Genomic DNA, 22,317 nt, shown 5'->3' with positions numbered 1-22,317 from the left:
AGAAATAACAAGAAATCCACCAAAAATCTCTAGAACTAATAAGTTCATTAAAGTTTCAGAATACAAAAAAACCATTAAAATCAGTTGTATTTCTACATACTAGCAATGAGCCTGTATATACCAAAATTAAAATATTTATAATAAGCCAATAAGAAATATTTAGGTATAAATTTAACAACATGTATAAGATTTGTGCATCAGATAAAAACAAAATACTGATGAATGAAATCAGAAATCTAAATAAATGAGAAATACACCATGTTTATAGATTAGGAGATTAAAGATAGTGGAGATGTAAATTCTCCCCCAAATTTATATAAAGATTTAATGTAATTCATACTAAAATTTCAGAAATCTTCTTGTCAATATAGATAAAATTATCCTAAAATGTATGCAGCAAGCAAAATAAAATTTAAATAGCTAAAGATTCTTTTAAAGAAAATAAAGATAGAGTATTTGATATCAAATAGTTGAAGATATTTTATATAGTTATAGAAAACAAAATCTTACGATTTTGGAAGAAGGATGGACACACAGATCAGCAAAAAATGTAGAAATCCTAGAAATAAAATACCCAAGTTTGTCCAACTGAGTTTTAACAATGTAGATAGAAGTAATTAAATAGGGATAAGATAGCCTTTGGAATAAATGGTGTTGAATTGATTGGACATCCATAGGCCAAAAAATGGAATCTCAATTTAAACCTCCCCTCTGATAAAAAATTAACTCAAAATGAATAATAAACTTAAATATACAACTAAAACTCTTTGAGACAGTAAATATTAACATATTTGTTATTGTTGTTCTTTTCACCGTGCTAGGGATCAAATCCAAGTCCTGGCATATACATACCGTGTACTCTATTACTGAACTACATCTGTAACCCTATGTTTTATTAAATTATAAAATGTTTTTAGTAAGAAATGCATGGGGAAAATCTAAATCTGGGGCTAAACCAATAATTCTTAGGTGTGATACGAATTCACTTAAAAAAATTTGCTGAAGGGAGGAGGGAAGGATATGTTATGTACATTGCCAACTCCCTACAATGAATGTAATCATTATTTACTGCAAACATGTAATAATAACATTTTTAAAAGTCACTCCAGTCCATGAATTCAAGGCCATCTTTGGCCATACAACAATACCTCATTACAAAATAAATAAATACATGCATATATAATACTTATACGCATACATATTTTAAAAATAAAAATTTAACGGAATTTGCTTTGCAGAAAATTCTATTAAAAGCATAAAAAACAAGACACAGGCTGAAAAAATATTTTAAACCATATAATGAAACAAAAATTAGCATCTATAATATTGAGATCATTTTTAGAATATAACAATAAAAGCAAGCCAGTTAAAAATATGCAAAATAAATGAGCAAGTACTTCATTAAAGAGGATACATTATTTTGCTTAATTTAAACACAAGAAAAGGTTTTCAGTGTCATTAAGCATTAAAGAAAGATTAATTAAAAATAAAATGAGATATTATGACATACCATAAGGGCTAAAATAATATCTAGTTTTTGTGAGGATGCAAAGAAACTGGAGCACTGAGACATTGTTACTCAGAGTATAAAATGAAACAAGTCTGAAAAGTAGTGTGAAAGTTTCTTTAAAATTCAATTTATACACTACCACCCTGTGCAGTGAATGTACTAGTAGGTATTTATCCCATACAATTGAAAATTTGTGTTCATATAAAAATCAGAGCATGATTATTCATAATGCTCTATTCCTAATAACAAAAACTGGAACTAATACTAGTATCATTTAATGACAGAATGATTAAACAAACTTTGGTAGACCCATACCATAGAATACTACTGAACAATTAAAAGGAGAAAATGATTGATACATGTAAAAATCTGGATGGATTTCTAGAAAATTATGGCAACTAAAAACAGCCAACCCCAAAGAGTTGTATAGTTCCATTTGCATATCTTCAAAATGACAAGATTGAAGTACCTGTGTATAGAAGTGGATAGAAGAATGGTTGTTAAGGAGAGAAGGAAATGTGGCGATCAAGGGACAAAAGGAGGGTACATTGTGAGAATGGAGATGTTCTGTATATTGACATCAGTATTCTGGTTATTTGGACCATTGGAGAAATAGCAAGAGGAATATATAGGATCTCTTTGTCTTATTGCTTATAAATTAATTTGTCTACAATTATCTCAAAATAAAATATTTAAAGTTGTAGGAAATTCAGATGTTAATATCCATAGATAACATGTTAATGGCAGACAGTTATATTCATTTGGTTATGCGCCATCCCTGCGTGTTTTTGCGTTACAGTAGCAGAATTGAATAGTTGTTACAGAAAACTTATGCCCTGCAAAACCTGAATTTGTATTATCTGAGACTTTATAAGAACTGTTCGCTAAATCCTGATTTATGTGACAAAGTTCTTTCCTTTATCTTTGCTTCAGCAGCTGGGTTTTTGTTGTTGTTGTTATTTTCACTTTGATGGCTCAGTATTGCCCTAGACTTGCTACTAACTCTGTCTTCAGAGAGATACTGTAATGAGAGCTTAGTCAGTGCTCTGCTGTCAGCTTTGCTTCTAGTCCAGTCCAGATCTCACTTTGTATTGAGGTGTACAAACTCATCTTTTGCTTTATTCCAAAGGACAAGCCTTTTAATGGTGTTTCGTGTCTAATAAGTAATTCCTGAATGTCTACCCTGCCTGCCATACATTTTTGTATGTTTGTCTTTGTTTTTCATACTTAGACAATACCTTGTTCTGAATTTCTTCATTCAACAAATATTCATTAACTGTAAATAAACATTTATATGGCTTTAGATATCTGGATCAGCAATGCAGTTTTGCACTGGTAAATAGTTTAAATTCTACTGGGAGAAACAGGCAACCCACCAAACAAACAAGATAATTGTGATGATGAAACATTCTATGGAGAAAATAAGCCATTGGGAAATGATGTAGTGGAATGTCAGGGATGCTTGGGTTTAGACAAGCCTGAGACATAGTCTGTTTAAGGAGGAATGTGTCAAGGAGCCCCCATGGAAAAGTACAGTCAGCAAGGACAGCTCTTGGGGAGGAGTATCCTCAGCTCCGTTGGCCGCAATTACAAAAGGCTTAGGATGCTATTTGCTTGTAAAGCTTAGCTTGTTTGAGGAGCGGAGATGTGATCATTGTGCCCGGTGCACAAGAGGTGCTGTAGGGGATGAGTCTGAAGTGGTAACAGAGACTAAAACAACTGGGGTCCTGTAAGCAATGAGGATAAATTTTGTCTTAAATGCAGGAAATCTACTGGAAGATTTTCAGTAGAGTATTAACATGAATCAATTTATGTTATTTTTAAAAGAGATCGTGTTGCTTGCATTTTGGAAAAGTTGAAGTGAAGAATCGCACTTTTTTGTAATCCTCTTTGTAAGATCTTTTATAATAATTTGGGTGAGACATGTTTATGTCTGTTTATATGCTTTAATACTGGATTCATTAAAAGTGCTTGTTAAATTAATAAAAAAGGGAATGATGGAAGAATAAAATAAGCATTAGAAATGGTTCATTACTTCAAAAGCTTTCCATGGGATTGAAGACATGAACAACAAAATCTTAACACCCTAGTCATACTGTCAGTTGATGGCTGAGAATCCTAGGACATGAAAAGGAGAAGATTCATGCTATCATGAAATATTAGGGATCACTTCAGAGTAGCATGATATACCCATATACCCTGTGCAGTAATCAGGTGTCTGGAGTGAAACAGACCCAACCAGGTGTGTGTGTGTGTATCTATGTGTATATATCTATATATGTAATACATGGAGAAAGGAGAGGAGAGGAGAGGAGAGAGAGAGAGAGAGAGAGAGAGAGAGAGAGAGAGAGAGAGAGAGAGAGAGAGAGAGAGAGAGAGGCAGGGGCAGGCTGGAGATGCTACAGCTTAAATTCAAAGGTTTGCTGACAGAATTCCCTTATCTTTGGTAGGATTAGTCATTTTCTTAAGGACTTCAACTGATTGCACAAGGGTTCTCCTATTACCATATAGAGGATAATAGAGTAAATCTATTTTATTCATAGTCTAGTGATTTAAATGTTAATCTCATCTAAAAATACCTTAAGGCAACATCCACATGTGTTTCACCAAATGTTTAGGTGCTGTGGCCCACATAAATCGACACATAAATTAACCATCACACCCAGGTTAGTTGATCCTACATGCCACAGCCCTGAAGAGACTATGCAGGCCAAGGCATCGAAATCTCAGCACTAATAGGTAGAGTCAGGGACATGCCTTGCTCTGAGACTGTACAAGTCTCCACCCCTTGTTGAGGAAGTAGTTTAGGCACTTTATTGAAAGCAGTGAAATAATGGAAAGATCTCTTTGTCAGGAATATGGACAAAGCCGGAATTACTGTTCATATCAGTGGCTAGAAACCAATTTGAATGTCATGTACATTTGAAGAATTATCCCTGGCCTTGAAAAGTCCTAAGAAAAGTCTAAGCTCCGAATATGTACTGCCCAGTTCTTTGTGTGGAGTTGTTTGTTTTCTCACTATTATTTCTTTATTCTATTGCAAAACACTGCCAACCAAAACCACTTCCATTATCAAATAAAGCTCCAGATCAAACTTTTGTGCACCCTCGGTGCTTTCATTTTGTGTGGACTGATAGGATGGAGTACATGTATCTCCATGATTGGCTATTTTCATTTTAACAGTGCTCCTGATATAAAATTTGTTAATGGAATTATGTTAATACCAGAGAAAGTGTAGGATAAGGAAAAGTTCTACCTTGGCACTCTGTATCTCAGTTCTCTTATCTATAAAATGGAAAATATTACTCCCTTAAGGCTATTATGAGTAGTAAATGAAATAAACTATATGTTTAATAAGTGTTAGATTTCTTCTATTTTCTAAGTGCCATTGAATCAGAGGAGGTAATTATTAGCATATTTTGGAATGTATCTTGATTATTTAAAATATAGCTAAGGTTGTTCAGGAAAAACAGGAATGAAGAATCACTGAGGCTATTTAGATGTTACACACTATGGCTTAATATCAAATTTTCGTTTTCATCAGACACTGTACTATGGCTCGTTAAGCTTCTTACATTACACTGATTGGCAGTGATGTTAACTCATAAGTTTTATTTTTAAAAAATGAGTAGCTTTGGTATGTTCACCTGCTACCTCTTATGGTGTCAATAAGATAGTCACTATCAAAGTGTGTTGCAGCAGAAAACATGGAGAGTTTTCATTAGTACCATTGCACTGATCAGTTCTTACAAAAGCAAAGGAGATTTTTTTTTCTCATACTGATAGTACATTTTCACTTTTTATTTTGTCATAAAACAAACAGATGTAACCCATCTGCAAAAGGAATGATAATCAGTTTATCAAATAAAAATCACTTATTCAAACACACATCTGATTTTATTCTGATACTCCCCTTTTGTTGATTTTCATGGATAGCTCTTTGCCTAAAATTCCAAATGTATCTACTTAAAGCCAATGCATCAATATTTCTGAACTGATGGGTATTCTAGTACAAAATTTGACAAATAGGGAGACTCATATGGCAAAGCTATAGGATCAATAAATGTAAATGCATTCAGAATAGATTTTTTTTAATTATGTGATATTTTCCAAGGACTGATGACTTAAAAAAAAAGAGCAGAATACTAAAAACTAAAATAAACTTGGAAATGCAAAGCTATGTCATAATTTCCGGCTAAATAAATGTTAATTTAATCTTGACATTGGGCATCTAAAATTGGTTTCACCATGTGTCATTTTGAGCTGAATTTATTCCAGGGAGATTTAAGTAAATTGTGGGTAAATGTAGTGTCAGACCAGAAGTGATGATGGCAAGGAAATGAAAAAATCCACACATTTCAAACTTTTAAAAATTATGTTGCAGAAATGTCATTCCATCTTCTGAGTAGAGGGCTCATATCTGTGTCTTCCCATCTCTCTTGAATATCCACATGATTTTTTAATGCAGTATCAAGACCTAGAGCCTCTGAAAAGCATTTAAGATTCACTGAATAACAATGCTGCAGGAGGTTTGTCTGAAACAACCCACACATTTCATAGAAGTAGAGATTGAAATTCAGGAGTGACTCATGTTGAACGACATTGGTGCTATTATAAAAATTGTACAATCAAATTAGACAAAAAATTACAGTCATCAAGCTATTTGCATGGGAACTTCAATTATAGGGAGAAAATTGAAGGTAAAATTCTTTCAAATGTACTTGACACAGAAAATAGAAGAAACAAAATAGCAGAAAAGAGGAGAAGAGAGAAATATTGAGAGAGATACGTAAGGGTTGGACTGATCCAGATCATCTTGGTGGTATCAGTGTCATTGTTTTCACTTCTGTCATTTGTTACAAAAATTAACCACATAAATTAAACAGATAAGGAAGACTTTATGCAAGACTATTGTGACAAGAGATTATTACAATAAGGGAGAAAGACCGAACTCAACTCTGCTGAAACAAAAGGCACAAGCATGTTTACGCACTAAGGGGAACTAATGGAGAAGTACTGGGGACACTGGTTAACGTAATTAGACCATTTTTGGTTTCTAATGGTGTCTTATCAAATTTAGGCTCCTGCTCTTCCCAGAGATCAGGCCATAGGGGCAACATCATTCCTGGTGATTACATTTCAAAGAGATTGCTCCTAGGTCCTGGAGAGGATTCCCGAGTTTTACAACAAACACCATGGCTGGGAGAACTTACATTCAAAGGCACCGAGAATGAATTTATGATTGCAAGGTTTCTAAAGTAACTGTTTTTTTTAAAAATGGAGAGAATTAGTCCAGAAGAAATCTATGTAAATTACTTTTTCAAGTTGAAAGGAGTATTAGGCTGTCTTGGTCTGAGTTTATTGCTTTAGAAGTATCGGTTTGTCTATTTTCACATGTGGCGTTTCCAGTTGCCTCAATGTCATGTAACCCTCGTAGAATAGTATTTGCACCCTTCTGCATCAGAAGCTTAGAAAAACTTAAGAAAATCAACCCTGGCATTGAGGGCTTGGAGTGAGCTGCAGTTTGTTTTTTGATTCTAACTAGTCTTCATTCTTCTATGCTACCTTGTTCTTTAGAATAACAACTAATATTTGGGTAATACTCAAATATATTTACAGTGTCTACAGCAGTTTGATGTAGATTACCCAATTTGTACTTCACACTGAGGTAGAAGTAGAGAGTCTATAATTATCTTCAATTATAAATAAAGTAATTGAAATGCTGAGAAATTAAGTGACTTAATAAATAATGAGATTAAAATCCAGAATTCTCAATGCCATTAACTAATGAACTAAACATACATTTAGACAAGTACCCAATATTTGTCAAGTTCTATGTTAAAAGGTAAGGACTCAAAAGAATAAGTTTTCTGCCCTCATTGAGCTTGAATCCTAATGAGAAAAAGTAAAGTGAAAGGAAAAATATGATAAAAAATAAGATAATGAGGGTAAACTGTGAGGTAATGAGAGATGTGTCAAGGAGGGTGGTGTTTATAACTTTGGATATAATGTTTGGGAAGGACTGCTCTGAGGACAAGACATTTGAGGTGAGAATTGGCAGTGTAACATTTTTAACAGAGGGAATATTATACAAGCCTAGAGGGGAGGAAAGAATCAGCAAAAACACTTAGCATGTATCAAACACATTTCCATCTCCTTCATAAATATGAATAATTTAATTCTCATAGCATCATTATGAAGTAGCTACTGTTATTATTCCCAAGTTACAAATGAGGCCACTCCTTTTTTTCCTTGCACAGAGATTTGAACTAAATTGGCCAACATCACACAGCTGGGAAAGGACAGGCTCAGGGCTGCAATTTATGCTCAGGCAGTGCATGTTCTTAATGTATTACATTCTGCTGGCAGGTGCGGGCACAGGAGGAAGCCTGGTATGGCCAAAGCTTGAGAAAGCAGGGTTGGAACAAAGCTGAGGTCCGAAGGGATCAGAGCAGTCAGAGGGCTTGGGAGCTTGGGAGCTTGGAACCCATTGTTAGTTGTTGGAATTTTAATCTATAAACTGTGAGAATCTACCAGGTTGTCTCAGCTGCAAAAACATGAGATCTAATTTACCTGTATGATTTTGTTTCTAGCTCTGTAATCCTTTCTCTTCATGTTTAGAAACTGCTCCTGAGCCAACGACTTTCAGCCTTCCACCTGTGAAAAGATGTAAAGGGAGAAAAGAACAAGGTGTGGTTGGAAGGAGCTGGGGCTGAAGCTATTGGTGTAGAGCAGTGTGTGGAAACACTCCAGGGAAACTCTGAAGGATGTGATACAATCTTGCTTTAGACTGATATCTGTCTTATGCCAGAATGCAAACCCATAAAAGATTACAACATTACAGGTATCCATGTAGCTGTAGTAGTTGGTATAACTCCTTATCATTGATGGTGTAACTATGGCTATTTTTTCAACAGGTACATTTATACTTTGTTATTCAAAGTTGTTGGCATGTTGCTGTGCAGATTTATGACTCTTTGATGGCATTTTCATTATTAGTGGGGTGGGACAGTGTAACAGGCCAAAATGGAAATGGAAATAACCAACACTAGAGTCAGGAGATTGAGAAATGTTGCAATTCTTTCTGGACTACGACACATGGAACTTAGATGGATATTAGATATATACTTGCAAAAGGTATGGTAGAGGTGTTGAAAATTAATGAGAGTAAAAAATTAAACAAATAGTACATGACCTAGTGTCTTACAAATCAAGTTTTAAACATTTTTTCAGAAGTTTGAGTTATAGATTTGATAATCCCCTTAACATTTTGAAGATACAAACATTTGCACCGAGATTTAGTGACTTTCAAGTCAAGCAAATTACTTCATGAATGGAGATCATACAAGAATATCTTTCCTAAAGGAAAAGGCTAAGATGAATAAAGAGCCTTCAGATTAAAACACTAAAATGACTAAGCCATTTGAGTTCCAATCAGCAAAATTTTCTTAGGCAAGATAATATTTTTAGCAGGGTTTAATTTTAAAAAAAATAATATTTGGGTGATGAAGTGACTGTACTATGACAGTATGCGAAGAGAAGCTGATAGCACTCATTATCTGCAGCACTTCCTTATAAAATTGCATCTGGGAAAGATTGAAGATGAAGGTGCTGAGAGCTTTGAGTGTCACAACATGGAAACCAGTGGGAGCATGAACACATTTCATGTGTTTTGGGGAGTAAACATTCCTACCTTGTCTTCTTGAGTTGGTTAAAATATTTTTCCATGAGCATCTAGGTGGATATTGTCCTTTATTTAACAAAAATGACTTCTAGGTGGACTGTTGGGTAAAAGGTCTCCAAATCTCCAGTGTGTCTGATCACTCAGGTGATCTCTTGTTTGATTGTCAACTTAACTGTGAAATGTGCCTCCTGACATTTGCTTGTGAAGGTAGCTTTGGCAGAGTTGGTGAAAAGGAGAGAAGGCAATTCTGTGTCAGTTAAGATCATCAACATTTCAATTGTTTTCCTTCATTTTTCTGAAGGAAAACAATAACTTCTGATATTTTGCTCAAACTCTTTCTGTGTGGAAATCCTGGGCAATTATTGTGCCCTGGAGACTCTTGGTAGTTACTAAGGTACATTCACTTGGCCTTGTTTATGGTTGGTGTGATTTCACATTTATAAGTTATTATTTTTTCCTTCTGTAATAAGTCACAGGACAAGATGAGGGGAGGGAGGAAGAATAATTAACATTATTATTCATGGGAAAGCATAATTATGAAAAGCAAAAATTTTTCTTGTTTTCTTGGAGCACTGTGAATATACTGCCATAATTTGGAAGCATATTGTGAACTTACAAAGATCTTTAAGACAAACTATGGCTTAAAATGTTAATTTCTTATTGACTTTTAGCAATTTCAAATTCTTAAAGCTTAGCTCAGCATCCACTTCTAGGTTTTCTAATTAGATCTGTGTATACAAATCAAATGTTGATGAAACTTCTATGAATTGTTTCAAGATTTAGACAAAAGAGAAAAAAAGAAGTGCTGTATCTTTTTATGTGGTGGTCACTTTCCTTATAGAAATTGAGGTGAATACAAGGAATTTTACTCTTTTGTTACGATATTTTAAATATTCTAAGCATGCACAAAGCCCTGGTTCTGTCCCCAGCAGTGCAAAAAATAATTAATTATATTTTGTACTTCTTCATATTACTTGGCTTTGAGATGATTCCCAGGTGTTTTTGTTATAGCATGATATGTTCATTACCCAATATTAAAATAAGCCATATATTCTTTTAAAATTATGATTTTATTTTGTTTTAGGAAAAACATATATTTTATATTTAATTTTTCTATGCTAGTAATTCAGTTCTTAAGAGGTCCAGCATTCTACATTGTAAACTGGAAAACTATAGAATGAATGGGCAATACATATGGGAGAAAATGTAAAGTTTCAGAGTCTCAATATTTCAGTGAGATACTTGGTTTAACTTCTTCCAACTGGAATATTTTACTTCCTGTGTCAGTAAGGCGTGGCTCATTTCCTATGTCAGTAAGGGTGATCCTATCATCACCCTTCACTAGGATTAATTCAAAGTACTCAACCCCAAATCACCTCTGCAGCATGGTTGTTGCAAACCACGAGCAAGCTCACTATGTGTTTTTATGAGAAGTCTACTGGACTTTGGTACAAGACTTGGCAACTAGTCTGGCTTATTCCACTAAGTATCAATATGATTTTAGATGAATTATTTCGATAATAACCTCTATGTTCCTCAAAGAATTTTGTGAGGCAAACATAAGGTACACTGAGGTGCTTTTAATGATAGGCCCGTATAAATAAAAGACATCGTTATTACTGATGACCAACCCATATTGTTATTTCCTTGCTCAAAAAGCTTCCACCTTTCCTATTACCTAACTTCAGACTTTTCTTATCATTCAAGTCCCTTATCTCCCACCTTAATACGACTCCTACTCACCCACCTTTCCAATGTTGTTTCCCTCTTTAATGGACTCTTGATTCAGTGGTTTTTCAAACTGCGAATTTTTAGCATGTAACATCCTCCATGTAGAATTTTCTTCCCTAAATGTTCTATTTCCTTTTTTCCATTCAAGAAATCTTTCATGGCCTCATCCTCCTACATATGGAAGTAATCCCTCATATCTCTGAAAAACCATACCTGCTTTTTTGTTTCTTTGTTCATTTTTACCTTATTTAAGAAATGATCTTGCCTCTTGTCCTATATATTCCTGAATGGTTCTTCACTTCTTAGATCTTCTCATTGCACATTCCAGCCACTTCTTAAATGCTTGCTGAGTGAATACACAAGAACCTACCACTTTCCTTATTTCCAGAATAAGAAACGTTTGTGACTTTAAAGATCTTTTTAACAGTTGTTATTATAATGATAATGGCAAGTATGTACAAACAGCAAAACTCTGTAAATTTAATTAGATGTTGGCCTTTATTTTCTGTTGCTTCATTAACAACTATTCCTTTTTTATGCAGAGATTTATTGCTGAAGATTATCAATTTCTTTTAACAAGTCCCTCAAGATAGTAATTTCTCTGTTCAAACATCTCAGGGACAAGATATTAGAAGGCTGGAAGGGAGAGGTGAAGAATAAGAAAGACCATATCTAGCTTTTTGTTTGATTCCTTGGGCATATTACAGGGTGTGTGTGTGTGTGTGTTTGTGTGTGTGTGTTAATTCTGTAATCTCAGGAAATGTAGACAGAGGCTGGATCTAGAGGACTTGTTTGAGAAACTTCCCATCTCACTTGACCTTAACGAGATAAAATATTTAAAAGCTATTATGTAATTTGTGGAACTGATGGGTCATAAAATTCTCTTATTACACTAAAGAAACCAGCGCTGATTTAAGAATGTTAACACTATGCCTAAAGACAGTAAAGATGAAGAGTCAGATTCACCAACTGGAACATTATGTGCAAGTTTATATTTCTTATATGTGGGAGCTCCAGTTTCTATAGCTGCATCATAAATATCCCAAACCTAGTAGCATAAAACAGCCATTTATTACTTTCACTGATTCTGTGAGGGTAGGAACTTTGTTTTAAGGCATTGGGGGTCAGTTTTTTCTCTGTTCTCAATCTCTACAGCCTCAGTGGGAAGACTTGCGGACCAGGCACTGGAATTCTCTGAAGGCTTCTCCGAGCATCTCTCCATGTCTCTGAGCTCTCTCTCTGTGATCTTGCTGGTCTGGTGGCTTCAGGGTAGCAGGATATCTTATACATTGTCTCCAAGCCTCATGTTTTCAAAGAGAGAGTGGCATAGAGAATAGAAAGCCAGAAAAAGGTGAGTTGCCTTTTTTGATCTGGTCTTAGAAGCCACGCGGCATCACTTTTTGTAATTTGTCAAAGCAGTTACAAAGTCCTACTCAATTTCAAGGGGAGGTGAAATAAATTCCACTTCTTGGCCTGGGAGTGGAAGGATCTGGGAGAGTACATGGGACCCATTAGCTATAGTAGTTACCTTAAATTTTCAAGTTAAATCATGATTTTGGATTACAAAATTTAAATACAAATTGTAGTATTAAGCCTTGCTTTGAGAGTCTATTTGAGACACTGCTTCTCTAGCTTTATTGTGAACTTTTTAGGGAAATTTGGAATTTTTAAGTTTTTCTGATACATTGTTTCAGCTTTGCTCATATGCTTAAAAGCAACAAACAACCTTAAATACACAGTTATATAAGCATATGCTCTTGAAATAATTTCTCCAGAAATAATGACCACGTAGAAATAATTAGAATTTTAAATCAGGCTAGGGCTGGTTTCTCTTTGCTGACCTGATTCAGGAGATGCTAAGCAAGCTTAGGAGAAGTATTCTAATTTCAGCATACAATATCCAGAAGTGAAGCAAATGTGAAGGACTCCATGGCCTTCAGAGATAAAATTAAGCCTTTTCTCACAAAGCCTTTTATTTCTGAGATGTGTGCTACTTCCAGCAGACTGGACTCATTAATGCCTGTCTCCTCTCCATGTTGTTCTGGATGGTCAAAGCATCATTATTGAGAACCTAACTTGTGCAGGGCACACGTTTCTCCTAATTGCTTTGCATAGAGATGAGTGCTTTTTCAAGGTCGAAGGCTTTGGATGAGATAAAGACTGCTATTGAGCTAATCAGAGCATATGTAGGGAGGAGAAGAGGTCAATGATTTTTCTAAGAACAGAATTTTCTCTTTTCCTGTTTCTTTTTTCAAATAAGAACATATCCAACCAAATTTAACATTTCCTTACTATTATTTTGCTTTATTCTCCATTTGTGTATTTGTTTTGTCTTTCCCAATATTACTCTTTGAAAATGCACACAGATATTATTTTTAAGAAAGAATAAAATCAGTATATCTGAAATATGCATCCTATCTTGAAAACAGCACTCATGAATATTGCAATAAATTGATATATTTTTGCCAGCCTCCTATAAGTTTATACTTTAGGTAGCTGAAGACAAAGTTTACATACTTTAATGTGCAACTTTATGCTTCTAGAATAGTCATATGTTCACAATATGCCTTTAAACACAATGATATATCACACTTTTATGGGTAGACTTTAAGATAAGTTGACAACTTTTGTCTATATTTTATCTGCTGCACTAATTTTATGCATTGTAATTTGGTTTAAATTATTATATTTTTGCCCCTACATAATTCATGCCAAAGGTGCCATTCAGGAAAATAGAGTATACATCTCTGTAGTTTTAAACATATTTTTTCTTTACATATATTAAGCATTTCTTTAGAGGCTTCATTAAAGTTCAAAATGGAAATAGAAATGCAAAAGTTCATACTTCTGTAGGGATGTTCTAATGTTTTGCTCTGACGAAGGAGAGAGTACTAATGGCAAAGCTTCATGAGTTGCGGGTCCTGGTGTGAGCTTTGTTAGAAAGGAGAGATTCACATGAGGTCACTGTGAGGCATTCTCTTCACCCTCACCCATCTTGCCGCTGTCCAGAGGTATCAGCAGTGACCTATCTCTCAGGGCTGTGGCCAGGATTCTGTGCTTTCCACAGAGATTCAGCTAAACACTGGTGTTTCCTATAATAAAAGACAGAAAGGGAAACATAGCCACATGTGAGGCAGGAGTCCAAAAATTGATTTAACACACAGAAGCAATTCCTATGCTATTTGGTAGATAATATAATTTGAAAGTGTGAAAAAGGAAGAAATTTCAGCCAAAGGAACTAGCATGGACATATGGATCGAATTGAGTCAAGATTTTCAAGTTAGAATTTAATTGTATTTCACTTAAAATTTATCTTTTTTTTTCAGAGTATCCCACTGTTAAGACATATACATTTTTACTCTTAATGTCTTGAAAGGCAAACTTAGACTTATTATGAACTTTAGGGGACACAGTAACTTTTGTCCTAATAGTTCTTACATTTCAATATTTGGTAATAAAAATACCTACAATCTTCTTCTGTACCAGAAAAGTTGCTCTATGTGTTTATGTCTAAAAATAGATGGTTTCTAATTTATTAGTCCTATGATCAAATTAAGTTGCACAGTTTCCTAAGGTTGCCTATGTTGTCATTTGTTGACAACAAACTACATCTTCAAGAAAGAAAGTCTTCTTTCCCTACTATTTTATCAGTTTTGTTGGTCAGCATTAAGTTATATGATATAGCATGATAATTCTTGTTATGACTTCTGCCTAAGACAATCTGTAATGCTGATCAAAATTTAAGAAGTTACTGTAAGTAGAAAAAGGCTTGGGTTTGTGCCAGAATATTTGTAGTTGTTCAGAGCTATTATAATTTTTCTTTGGTTCAGGTTGTCCTCTTCATTAGAAAAATCTCATTTATACTCGTTGCACCATTGGAAAGTCTATAGTGAAAAGATTCTTCCAAAACAATAAATTACAGATCTGAAGTGTGTCATGAGGAAACAAACATTAAAATGAAAGAAATTTAATTGTTGCCTAAATGACATTGGTAGCCAGCAGGTACAGCCTATATGGTTCATGTATTTTTCATTTTGTGTTTTTACTAATCCTATTTGCATTTAGTAGTAGGCTTATACTCCTAATCCACCAGCCATTTGTCAGAATTCTATTCAACATTGAGACATTGTGATATGTGTAGGCACTGTTAGCAAGTATATTTGATACCAGCAGAATATTTTGGGGAAAAACTATTAATTGGAATGTAAAAAAGTACAAGTAGTCATCATGAGGGAAAACCCATCTCTGGATCATTCTTTATTCCAAATTTATAATTTAGTATTATTTGTGGATTACATATGGATGGGGTAAGAATGGGAACAGTGGTAGGTGAAGAGAACTTTTGATTTCCAAACATCTTACTTTTGCCTAATTTCCACTAGTAGTTTCACAGATTTCAACGTGATTTCTCTCTCTTGGTCATAGGACTCCTATTGTCTCTTATTAGAATTTCAGTGTGGGTTTTTTCCTTCCCCCTTGAGAAAATAAACTCTACCATTACTTTATTCATTGGATACATGTCCATGATCTTTAATTTACCTCAGTACATTAGTGTTTATAGCTGGCTGTGATGAATTCCAGCATGCAGGGCACCATGTTAGTATTTGCCTCCGCGGTGCCAACCTGAAGCATTCTCTGTGGCTTTGGCGAATGTGTAGTAACCTGGAACATAATTCATGTCAGCTCTGTTCCTCCTGTGGAGCTGAACTCAGGAGGGAGTTCAGGCGCTCCTGTGACTCATCTTCCTGTAAGGGCTGTGTTTTCTGTTTGAATCTTGGGGTGCAGTAGGACACAATACCATTATTTTTTAAAAAGTTTTGACATGTGATTTAATTCCTGTATTCCTGAGAAAGATGGACAAATATTTCTTTTTTTAAAATATTGTATTACTTCAGTTGTAGTTTTAATAGGGAAAATGCCTTAAAAATTTAATTCAGGATACACAAAAATTAAGTGAGCAGGAACAACGTGACAGGAATTTGGAGAGCGGCTGGATTGGATCTTTGTTCTTTAGAAAGTTGATAGACTGCTTCTGTGTGTGAGAGAGGAGTGTGTTGTGGTCCCAGGGTGCCTATTAAGGCTTTCTAAGTAACAACTGAACTTCACTGGGCGCGAGTGCTTTGGGTAGATAGATAGATGGCCGACGTTCAGATTCAAATGCTACTCCTCCTGCCTGAAGGCCTGTGTTTTTGAAATACTGAGATAGCTTGTAAATTCGTTGAATGTAAGAGAACAAAAGTGACTGTTACTCACCAATTAAATTCTTTCCTCCCAGTGCAGAAATCAATCCTGTACTTCAGTCAGTGGGGGAGATAAAACTCTAGGACAGCAACCAGCTGTGGTGGCAGAAGGAAAGACAATGAGACAACACAGGCTCAAATTGGCATTGGGTGTTCTCTCAAGGGCGAGTACCCTAATTTCTCAGCTTAAACTGACACAATCAAAATAGACCACCTGGGGCAAAGGGCTGACTTGGAAAATTCAGTCCAAGCACCATGGTGGCCTCCCTGAGACGTGGAGGAACTTTCTGCGGTCATCTCCCAAGGACGGACAGAAAGCAATGCTCAGTCTCACTTTGCTCTCAGTGACTATTAAAGTCTAGGAGCCAATTGTTGGAATAATAAAATAGGCATATTATGGAGAAGTGGGGACTAGGTGACTGAGACAGTGTGGATTGAATGAAAAGTATATTAGAATAAAGAACCCAGGGCAGTGAGTGTAAACAAGATTAAATTGGAAAACTTTCAGGGGCAGTGACCAAGGCAGCACATTACCTACAGCATAAGAAGAGAACACATCTGTTGAGTTAATTGAGCTAATGGAGGGCAGACCTTTGATCAGAACATCTATATCTCAAAAATTGTATTCACAGGAGATTATGCCTCTTATGTATACTTATCAGTAATTGCTTGTAGAAAAGAATTGTATCTCTGTATTCATTGGGGGAGGGTGGCAAAAAACCCAGGAGCCCTGGAATAGTGGATTGGCTCTAGAATTTTCCCCACACACAACTCTTTTTTCCTAACTGATTCTTGCCTTATGAACACTAGGAGTGGGTTTCATCCCTGCTGTGGAGCATGGTGGCTCTGTGTCCTCCTTGTCACTGAGAAATCTTTGATGGTCCTGTCACCCTCTCTTTCAGCCTGCTTGCCCATGGAATAGTGGGTCTTTCTGGGTCAGCAGTAGGAAAAAAGCAACCCTAGAAATTTCTCCTTTTAAAATAGTATTCTTAGGATAATCCAATGTTTTCACGATTTTATATCAAAGGCCCTTGCGAGAATAGCTCACAGGATTGCAGCCTTGAAGAAGCGTGGGCCTGGAGCTTCACAGGCCCCCAGCTTACTTTGTGTTCTTTTTTGTAAGGCTCTGAATAAGCCATACACAGGGAACATCACAGTGGTGTCTCTGGCTTCGGGATCGCAATTTCCTACTTTGTATTGTTGAAAAGTTTTAGTTCTCAAAGGGCCTAGATCAGTAGTCCCTTTAGATCAAACTTGGAGAGGGCTTTTGAAACTTCAACCGCAGAAAGTTAAAGTTGGCTATGATCATGGGACGCATTATCCAAGAGTGAAGTATTTTACATGTAGTGTCTTCATGCACAATTAAAATATACAAACACACACGCGTTTAAGAGGACGTTTATTTATTGAAGATATTTGGAATGATCAAATTTTTCAGGGTATTGAAGTGGCAAAAACACCTGTTTTATTCTCTGAAATGGCCAAGGCGACCCTTTTGTATGCAATTGTACATTGGAGAGAAATTAAATTTTTTACCTAAGATAGTTATGGGCAAGGACTGGAATCTCTAAGAGGCAGATGTTGCACTGATGAATCAAATGAACACAGGGATGGCAATGAAGTATGTATGGGTTACTGTGGGGTTGTTTATATGACCAAAAACGATGGAATCTTGGAGGTGGGAATGGAATTCCAGAGACCCAACTCTTGAGAAATAATTACCTTTGATGTAGTTTTCATTCACTGTGTTGGAAATTTGGGGTCCATCATTTCCTTTCTATGGTTTTGCTTTTTCCCACAGTTAACCCATTGGTTTACTTTCCTCACTTAGACTGAAACCAGAATAATAAATAAAGCAATATTCTCAACACAAGTAAATGCTGTCTGCATTTGTAACTTCCCTTCATTCTCTTTATTTGTTGCCTTCTTGAAGCATTTTTCTGCAAAGCTCTATTGCAGGAAGTCTCTAAATACAAAACTTAGCCACACTGTGAGTGACACAGCTGAGACTAATGATCATTAGTTTCTCACTTCTGGCCTTTTAAATGTTTCTAGCATAGTGGGAAAATAGCTGATTTTTATTTTTACTTTTTTTTCTATCCATGAAGCAATTACATTGTTTTTAATGTCTCTAAATCATATAAGGTTTACTAAATGTGACCCATTTTTCCAAATTTTATTTTGCTTTATAATTTCCTTTTAAATTTTTTGACAGGAAGCTGATAATTTGATAAGAAGCTGTAATTTCTTTGCATTATTTTTCATTTTCAAAAACATTGAGAATTTCTGTGACAACTTAAAGAATACCTCATGTGAATATTGTAGGCAGAGGGCTTAAATCTATAAAATGGATCTGGAAGAAACTGCACTTCTATGCAAATCAATTTTCTGATTCATCAAAACAGAATGGCTCATGAATTATGCAAATCATATTGTTTTATATATATTTAAAGATCCTACTTTAAGTTTTGCTTCTTGTTTGGATGGAATTCTTAAATTGTAATTTTTTGTTTGTTTTTTTGAAACAGGATCTCTCTAAGTAGCTTAGGCTAGACTTGAGCTTGAGGTCCTCCTGCCTCAGCCTCCTAAATGCTGGGATTGTAGGAGTGCTGGGATTAAGTTGTAATTTATAGTCAGTTTAAATTGTTTGCTTTTATTATTTTTTTATAACAGGCCACCCTATTTAACTCACTTATTACTCGTAAAATGTTAATGGTACATTCTTTGGAGTTTTCTTGTTATACAATTATGACCATATTAATAGTTTTTCTCCTTTTTGATTATTATAATTTTATTCTTATTTCACATTTTTATGCATCAGTCAGAACATTTTGAAAAATGTTAAATAATATTAGTACAGGCAGAATGCTAGAAATTGCTTACCAAAAACAATTTAGGTCTTTTAAGACTATAGTGGTGACATGTTAATTTCTTAAAATTTGTATCTGAAACAAATATTGAATATTGTTGGAATCTACTGAGATTGTTAAGCATCTTTTCTTATTTGAACATTTTGCTCTTAAAGAGATTTCTTATGATTATATAATCTTTCTACTCCTAAAATAAAACTAACTTGACATGGTAGGCACACCATACATTTAATTTGTTTGTGTATTTTTTAGAAATTTTCATATTTATACTCATAAATGAATTTTCTCTAAGGTTATTTTTTATGCTGTCAATGTGAAATATTAATCAAGTTAGGGTTTTATATTAACACAGAATTGTAAGTGAATGTAGAACAACAGAGCGTTTGTCAGGTTTTCCTCTGTGCCATTCTCTGCCAGATAGCTGACTATACTTTTCCCAAGGCAGTTTGTTCTTGAAAAACCACACATTTGCATAATGTATTTCCCGTTGTCCCTTCCTTCTGGTTTTGCCATCTAATTGCTTTAGAAAGTTATTTCCCAAATTCCTCCCACAGGTAACATTTAGGTAATAAGGATCTTCAAAGCTAGCAAGAGATTAAATAGGACACACATGTAAATACTGAATAGTTTCTCTAGTGTGAGAAACTGGAAGTGTAAATAAGGACTAAAAGGTATAATAGTTAATGTGAAATAGGAAGAAAAGGGGCAAAGGGGAAGGGGAAATGGGAGGGGCAGGGGAAAAGAAAAGGGAATGGAGTTAATATGAGAAAAAACAAAAAATGGAAACAAAGTCTTTGTAGACAGGGAGGGTTGGAGGGGTTGAAGGAAGGGCAGGGGAATGGGGAAAAAATAAGAACTAAGAGAGATATGTAAAGGTGCAAATTTCCAATGATGAATGTCATTATATTGTATACCTTAAATGTACCAATATAATTAATAAAAAAAAAAAGCTAGCAAGAGAGACTCAATGCTATTGGTATACATCAAAGAGCAAGACCAGAGACTCCAAAGAAAGGAAACATCAAAAATTTCTCCTCCTAGAACTCCTTTGTTTAATGCCCATTCTAATTAGAAAGAAAATGAGAGGGAACCAGGGGAGAAGGCAATATTTTGTGCTGTAAAAATTGTAGAGTAAGGTTTTCCTTCCAAGCAGGCTTAGATTGGGATTCTGATTCATATAGGAGAGTTGCAGTAGGCTGTCAGCAATCTCTCCTAAAAGCCTTCCATCCCAAGCTTTTCCTTCGTGTACTCTTTGTGTATATCTCACGCTAATTACCTGTTTCTAAAGACTGTGAAATAATTTTCTGGTGAAGTTTCCTTTTGAGATATTTTATTTCACAATTCAGATTTTCTCTGTGGCTTTTATTTGTGCAGGCGTTCAATGTCTATTTGAGCTAAGTTTTGTATGTATCTTCCCAGAAAGAGTTCATGGCATTGATGCTTGCAGATTTGTTATCACAGAGTTATACATACATCATTTAAAAATCTCTGTCATTGCTTATATAGGGCCTTTGATGATTAAACATTAATTTGGTAAGTCATTTCAGATGGATACTTCAGGACTGTGTTTTTCCCTAAGAACGTTTCACTGAGATATTTTTCCCACTATTTTCTAAACACAACAGTAGAAGGAAATTTCTGACTAGCCCTTGGATTTCTGTGTCGGGGTGCTGTGTGGACACAGCATCTTTTCCTCATTCAGAGTTCTAAATTTGCCCTTGGCAGTGAGCTGTCTCTATTTTATGACATACTGATCTATGAGCTGTGTCTCCCCTTTGTCTGTTGTTGTAAACAAACCTGAGATGACTGGGAGTATTTCTCCAGTGAATCAGTAGTCTGCTTAACATTCTACAGTGTCAAGCATGACAGTACAAGAGACTCATAAATACCCAAGTTGTCTTCCCTCATCACCAACTTTCAGGAAATCATACTCAACTTTCATATCTTTACTTTAGAATGAAAACTTACAGGTCTGAGAAGCCTGAAAACAATTTCAATGAAAAATTGGGGAATCCTTTGTATTAAATGGGTATGGAGGAGAAGGATATCTGGTTGTTTTCTACCTTTTTAACTTTCTGTTGACCTACACTGGATATAAAGTTTAATTGCCCCCATCTCCCCACAGAATGTGAGAAGTGATTAAAAAGTTATTCCCATCATTTGTGGAAAATGACAAGGCACATATATTCCATGTGGAGCCGAGGGTTATTTTTTAAGTGTAATGATTGACTAGCCATTAGCCACCTGTATTGCTCTGCATCTTCCTCTTACTGCCATCAGCACGCACTGCACTTGCCAAATAACTCATTTAAATATGGATGCAGAATAGAGCTTTCTCTCTCCCAACTGTCTCTGAAAACCTGTTGATTTCTTTACCTTGAATCATTCTCTGGTATACAAGTCTAGCAAGTCATAGGATCAGTCTAAGATTGATCCTCATTAAAATACCCTTACCTTAGCCAGGCTTGCTAGTATGTGCATATAATTCCAATTACTCTGGGAGGCTGAGGCAGGAGGATCACATATTCCAGTCCAGACCAGGGCAATTTAGCAACTGAGGGAGATCTTATCTCGAAATAAGAAATAAAAAAGGGTTGAGATTCAGCTTAGTGTGAGGCCCTGGATTCAAACTCAAATACTGCAAATCAGTCCACCAGTCAATCAATTAATAAGGTCTCCTTACCTTTTATTATACTTTTTAGAAAATTATCTCGTTTTTACTAGTTGTAGTTGTGTATATTTATTTATTCAATTGTATTTCTCCTACTCAATGAGAATCTAATGGGAAGAGGCACTTGCCTAGCTTGATCTCTAACACATCTCTGTTGCCTACAATAGAGCCAGGCCCTCAAGAAATATTTGTTGACTGGAGAACTCTAAAGATGATAGTCAAGAAACCAAGAATCTGATTTTATTTTTGTTATTTCTCTATTTAAGGTAGTAAATCTTTTCAAGTTTTCTGAAATATCTGCCCTCGTTTTTGTTTGTTGGACTGTCTCATTTTGAATATTTTAATGTTTACAGCCACCATGCACCTTTTTTAAACTGTACACTATGAATGAGTAATAAATAAGAAACCAGAGTACTGTACTTGAAGATACAGTTTAAATTTTCTTTCTTTAAATTATGTTATTTAAAAAACAATCTATACATAGAGGGAGGAATAGTTACCCTACAGCATTGTAGGTGAGTATGTGTGTTGATCTGCTGGCTCTGTGTAACAGTTTGGCAGGTTCTTCCATGATATTAAAAAGCACACACCTTTTGACATAATGACATCAG

At 35.2% G+C, this 22,317-nt stretch overlaps 1 protein-coding gene across 2 annotated transcripts in view; it reads left to right on the top strand.

Annotated features, from left to right (window-relative positions):
- Window positions 1-22,317, top strand: part of LOC110348520 (uncharacterized) — a 303,860-nt gene that overhangs the window by 176,878 nt on the left and 104,665 nt on the right. Inside the window, exon 3 of one of the 2 annotated variants that reach the window (XM_087180888.1) lies at window positions 12,081-12,276. The exons of the other annotated variant lie outside the window; for it this stretch is intronic. The gene's annotated coding sequence lies outside the window, so the exon portion shown is untranslated. The remainder of the gene's footprint in view (window positions 1-12,080; window positions 12,277-22,317) is intronic. 2 annotated transcript variants of the gene reach the window in all.

The sequence above is a fragment of the Heterocephalus glaber genome, unplaced genomic scaffold (assembly GCF_053883595.1).
Source record: "Heterocephalus glaber isolate CG9 unplaced genomic scaffold, H.glaber_assembly_v1.0 deba00001465, whole genome shotgun sequence".
NCBI lineage: Eukaryota > Metazoa > Chordata > Mammalia > Rodentia > Bathyergidae > Heterocephalus > Heterocephalus glaber.
Note: the sequence above shows the minus strand (reverse complement) of the source record. Positions and strands in the feature narration are given on the sequence as shown.